The sequence below is a fragment of the Ananas comosus genome, linkage group 4 (genome assembly GCF_001540865.1).
Source record: "Ananas comosus cultivar F153 linkage group 4, ASM154086v1, whole genome shotgun sequence".
Lineage (NCBI taxonomy): Eukaryota > Viridiplantae > Streptophyta > Magnoliopsida > Poales > Bromeliaceae > Ananas > Ananas comosus.
In genome coordinates this window covers 5,603,406-5,609,610 of record NC_033624.1, presented here as the reverse complement: position 1 = coordinate 5,609,610, position 6,205 = coordinate 5,603,406, and positions in this window count along the sequence as shown.

Here is a 6,205-nt window from a genome sequence, read left to right as displayed (position 1 = left end):
AACATTAACGCTTAGTTTGGTATTGAGGTTTATCTAACGCTATTAGATAAAATGGAGTTGAGAAAAAAGCATATAGGGATATACTTCTGCGTTCTCCGGTGGGACCGCAGAAAATATATCGTAACCACGACATGCGGAACGTAATATTACGTACAGAAACAAATAGGACATTTTTCCAACGTCGCACGTAACGCAATTTTTCTACAATCCCAAACATTAGCCTAAAAGCTGTAGGCATACAAAGTTAATGCAAATAGTATACAAAGTTATTGGTATATAATTTAAAAAAGAAAGCCTAAAAGTTCAATTTTTTTTTTAAAAAAATGCAGTTAAAATATTGAGCTTCTTGCTCTCTACTGCAGAGAGGGTGAGCTTCGATAAATTGATAAATTGATGAGTTAAGGCTTCAGACAAATTAGGCTTGTTGTAAGTGGTGGCTTGTAGAGTTAAATGAGTATGTATTGGAGAAAAACCGTGGTTTAATGTAATACTTAGAGAGTAAATAATTATGTTCAGAATAACTAGAAATATAAGTATTTGGTATATACTATTCAGTTAAACTTACTGATTTAATTTTTGATTTGCTGGGTTTGATAAATATATTGTATTCTCGATAATTCATTTTTGGTTAGGGTCAAGACATCGACATTGTTTTTAGAGCATTTTGAGGGAGCTTAGGCCTCCAAAATTGCAGTCAAAGTTTGACTTTTTATTTATAAAAAGTTTGACCGTGAATATCTTTTTATTTTGTAAAAATTTGGATTTCATCTTATAGTCAAATTTAATGTTCTCAATATACTCCTTCCAGATATGATATTGTTTAGATGAACTTTCCACGGAAGAAGAATACAAATTTCAAGGAGTGCCCCTACCGAATATGAGAAATACCATTCTTATTCGATGTTGGATTCTGTTAGGATCTCCCATTCTTAACTATACTTTTGGTACCGATTAACGTCTCTATTTGATGACTCTATACTCCAAAATAAAGAGTGATCCCTCTTCTAACTTAACCTAAGTTAAAAGTCATTAAAAAGTCATTAAAAAGAACCAACTTTTTTTATTAAAATATCTTATCCTAAATTAATAAGTAGATAATCCTAATTCAGTAAGAGAAAGACTGACAATCTGCATCAGACTAGAATACGAGAGTGATCATAATATAGATTGTGAATTCTCTTCTATCCCAGTTGAAGTAGGACTTCGTGCTTTACAAATAGGATTCTTCGAGAGTAATTAAAATTTAACAAACAAGCTCTCCCAAATTTAATTTGACATCTAAGCATCTTCTACGAGAGATCACGGATCATTTGGGCCATATGGGCTTTAGGTCGGATGGAAGTAGCCCATTACAAGGAATTGGGCCAATTGTATTAACAAATTAGACTTAGCATGCACTTAACAGCAAGCTTTAGGGGTGAAAAATGTCGAATACTACCGACCGTCTCTAGAGCAAGTGGCAAAGGGCTTGGTGGTTGGTACCCGAGACCCAAATTCGAATCACATTTCCAACTAAGTTTATTTCTAAATGAAATAAACGAAGCGGGTAGCGTGCTACCTATCCCTCAAAAAAAAAAGAAAAAGAAAAAGAAAAAGAAAAACGTCGAATACTCTCGGATTTTTCACAAAACCATATCCGCATTCATTTTTTATTCAGATGCGAGTTTGAATGTGGATATATGTCCGATTCTAACTTTTAATTACCATATCTGCTTAATGCAGATTCAGATTCAAAGATGAGTTTGTATTTAGATATTGTTTGGATAATAAAATTAGTGTAAAAAAAAATACAATGCAATTGAAGGTTTATATCCGTGTTCAAATATATCAATGGTTATTTATATTTTAAATTAAAATATTAAATTTATATTTTTGTTAAAATTTAAAATTTAGAAAATTAAATTATTTAAAATAAAATTTGGTAAAAAAATATTGTTTGTAAACAGTAAAAAAAAATTTACGAAATATGACTAAGGGTAATTTTGGAATAGATTATACTTTATTGTCTAGATTATTAAATTTTATAGTAAAAACCAAACATAGTAACACTACAAACACTGCAACCTAGCATTACATTACTGTATTAAACCAAACGCACTAATGCAACATCAGTAATAATATCATTCAAAAATCCAAGATATCTGGATATTTCAAAATACTCTGTAATATTACATACCTCGAACCAAACGCGCCCTAGAGTTAAATTTTGTTAGTGAACTATTAGGAACAATTGTTATATATGTAAAATTATTATTTTACCCTTTCAAATATACCTATTTACTGTTACTAACTTTCTTATTTGCTCTTAAGTTAGGGACAAAAGAAATATTTTAATTTTTTGCCTTTTCAAATATATCCTTCTATCGTCACCAACTTTTCTTATTTGTCTGGGCAAAAGAGATATTTTGATTTTTTTAAAAATTATGATAGAAATTTAACCTGAATTTAATTCTAAATAACTTAATGGATACTAACAGCGAGGTTATTTTTGAATAATGAAAAAAAATATACGAGAAATATATTTAAAACAAAAAAATATATAGATATATAAAATATTCTAGAAATTTTGAGGAGTACATAAGTAATTATCTATTTTTCATAACTCCTCATCAAGGGGCATTGTCACATTGGTAGTTGGTTAGGGAGAGGATATTAGAAGATTACTCCAAGTATTAATTAAAGTCAACGATTAACGAGTCTCGTAAATTTCGAGATGTAATTAATCACCTTGTAGGTCAATATATTTTCTTACAAAGTTAGAATTATTTAGATGACATAATTGCTCGTAGTCATAATCATGATAGAATACTACACAAAATATCCAGTACTTTTGTCACAATTTATCGCCGCTTAACTTACTCTGGTATTCAGATGAAAAAATAGAAAAAAAAAGAAAAAGAAAAGAAGTTTCTTCAATTTGAAACTGAGATCTCTCCTAACTTGGTTAAGCAATCTTGTCTCGAAATTAATCAATGTAACTGCTCAAGAAATATTCTTAATTACCAATTTATTTGAGCTCCATCACTAGCTAGCTCATTGTGACAATGACAAGGCCCGAGATTAATTATTTGGAGAGTGGAATAGGTTTGTTGTTGACACCATTAAAATATAAAATATTGTTAATGAATTTTAATTAATTAGTCTTTTAGACTCCTAATTTTATACTTTGAGAGCATCTAGTGGAAATTATTCAAAGTTTTATGATTTTATTTGGTTCTTCGTTTTGTAACAACTAGATGTTAGCTTTGTATATTGTAATAGAGAACTTCATTAAAAATTTATTCTATTTACCTTTCATTGATTAGATAGCAGATAAATTTCTAAGCACTTTCTTAAACTAAAGGTTAAACTTTCAATTTTGATGATTAGAGTTTCTAAATTTTATCAAATAGTTCAATGGACCACTCTCCTCAATCAAAATTACTAGTTATATATACAATGGTTTTGATCAATCATCTTTTTCATAATCTTGTAAAATTTTAAAACACACGCAAAAAAAAAAAAAAAAAAAAAAAAAAAAAAAAAAAAAAAAAAAAAAAAAAAAAAAAAAAAAAAAAAAAAAAAAAAAAAAAAAAAAAAAAAAAAAAAAAAAAAAAAAAAAAAAAAAAAAAAAAAAAAAAAAAAAAAAAAAAAAAAAAAAAAAAAAAAAAAAAAAAAAAAAAAAAAAAAAAAAAAAAAAAAAAAAAAAAAAAAAAAAAAAAAAAAAAAAAAAAAAAAAAAAAAAAAAAAAAAAAAAAAAAAAAAAAAAAAAAAAAAAAAAAAAAAAAAAAAAAAAAAAAAAAAAAAAAAAAAAAAAAAAAAAAAAAAAAAAAAAAAAAAAAAAAAAAAAAAAACTATGATTCTAACACATAAAAAAAAAGTAATAAAATTCGAAGTTAGAATCCTATTCTTCAATCCAAATGCTTAATTATTATAAATAAAAGAGAAAATAGATTTCTTCGCGTTATGAAGATTTGCACAATTATGTGCAAGACTAACCTACCGTCCATAGTGCAAGTAGTAAAGAGCTTGGTGGTTTGTATCCGAAATTCCAAGTTTGAATCCTAATTGATTCACATTTTCAGCCAAGTTTATTTCTAAATGAAATAAACAAAGCGAGTAGCGTGCTACCTATATCTCGAAAAAAAAAAAAAAATTATGTGCAAGACTACGATCACAAACACTGTTCGGTTAGTAACTTTGTTTTACAAAAGAGGGCTTATCAAATGATCTGTTAAAGTTTATGGGATCTAATTATCAAAATTATAAACTTAGGAATCTATCAAGAAACGTGCTAAAGTTTACAAGATCAATCTTTGTACATTTTTTCCAATTAATTATGATATTATTATTATTATTATTATTACTATTATTCCATCAATTAGTAGCTAGTTAAAAATTTATCCAAGTTAAATTTCCAAAAAAAAAAGATCAAATTAATTGTCACTATTCNATTTGTTCTTCCCCCTTTTCTTAGTATTTAAAATCTTACATAAATTTTGAGTTCATATGGTTTCTATTTGTCTTAGACATGTGTGGTGGGTGGGTGGATAGGGGGTAGGGTAGGATCCAATGAACACTTTTTTTTTTCTAATAAATTCTTAAAACATAAAACAAAATGTGAATCCATCTAAAAAAAAAAAACCCAGGAAAAAAAAATAGAAAACCAAAGCACATGAGACTCGCTGTCATTACATTTTGCTTTGTCTCTTCTTTTCCCATGTACAAGGGACCACAAACCCTCTCTTCTTAATAATGCTATACAACAATTAAGAATTATTCACTACTGCAGTGCTTCTTAGCCTCCGTTTGGTTCGGGGTTAAAAAAAAAATAGTTATTCCAGGGATGGAGTTAAGTTCAGAGTTAAAATGGGGTTAAAATTTTTTGTGTTTGGTTGGGGGTTGGAGTTAGTCTAGAATAATGAAAAATAGTGTTTGGTTGGGTAGGTGGGATAAGAAGATAATGATTGATAAAGAAGGATAATGATTGGTTGGAGTATGTGTGATAAGAAAGATAGTGGATTATTATGAATAGAAAATAGTGTTTGGTTGGAGTTTGGTGAGGTTAGGTGAAATTAGCTAATCCGGGATAATTTATTTGAGGTGGGGTTAGGTAGGGTTAGCTAACCCCACCTATTTTTTGGGGTGTTTGAGGATAAAATGGGGAGTTAAGGGGTTATTCCACCCCTTAACCCCCAACCAAATAAGGGCTTAGGGTCGGAGAAGAACAATTACTCATTCTTAAAACCAGCATTCTTAAGACCAAAAAGTCGGAAAGAAAAAAAGGGAAAGCTCTTCGTTCCTGGTTCTTCCATAGCTGGATTCTTCGAAACTATAAGAATCCTTCGGATTAATGGGATTCCGACTCAGCACTTTTTGAGGTTTTGAGAAAAGTGCTGCAGTGCCTTTTATCCCAGGGCGTTTTTAAATTGCGGGGGTTCAAAGCCGCCACGTGCATACTAACCGGATTTGATCGATCCTTTGGGCTTATCATATATTAATAGTAGGTACTTTCTTTAATATTTACATACATATTTACTTGTTAATTTTTTTTGAAAATTAATTAATTACTATAAATAATCACAACTAATAATATATATTTCTGTGGTTGCATTGAGTATGTTCCCACTTTAAATTTGACGACATGGAAAATGGAAACAAATAAGAACATGGAATTTGATCTACGTCTTTTTGGATACTACAAGTAGATTTAGTTTGGAGAGGTGGGGAAAAAAATACAATAAATGGTTTTTTCCCCCTAAAACTAGTTAATCGCCCGTAGATAATCACAATTAATAGTATTGGTTTTTGGTCTCCCAATTCGAGTTCTGCTATGGTGCTTTTAAAAGCGTCAAGCACTTGCAGATTATAAATTTTTCCATCGTTGGATCTACTTTTTTGACTATTTATACTCGTTAGATCATACTATTCAACCAACCATCCACCCACTCAAAATTGAGAGACCACCATCATCATAACCATACATTTCTTAATTTAAGAACAAAAAATTTACAAACACTAATAAATTAGTATTTTTAAAAGTATAGGAGCTCAATTCCTCCTAATTCTATGGTTGTGTTGAGTTTGTTCCCACTTTACATTTGACTACGTACAAGGAAAATGCAAACAAATGAGAGGTCTCGTTCATATTTTCACATCAAGAAAGACTGTTTTAGCCTAATGATTAGCGCATAATACGGGAATTATTATGAAAAAAAATTACCAA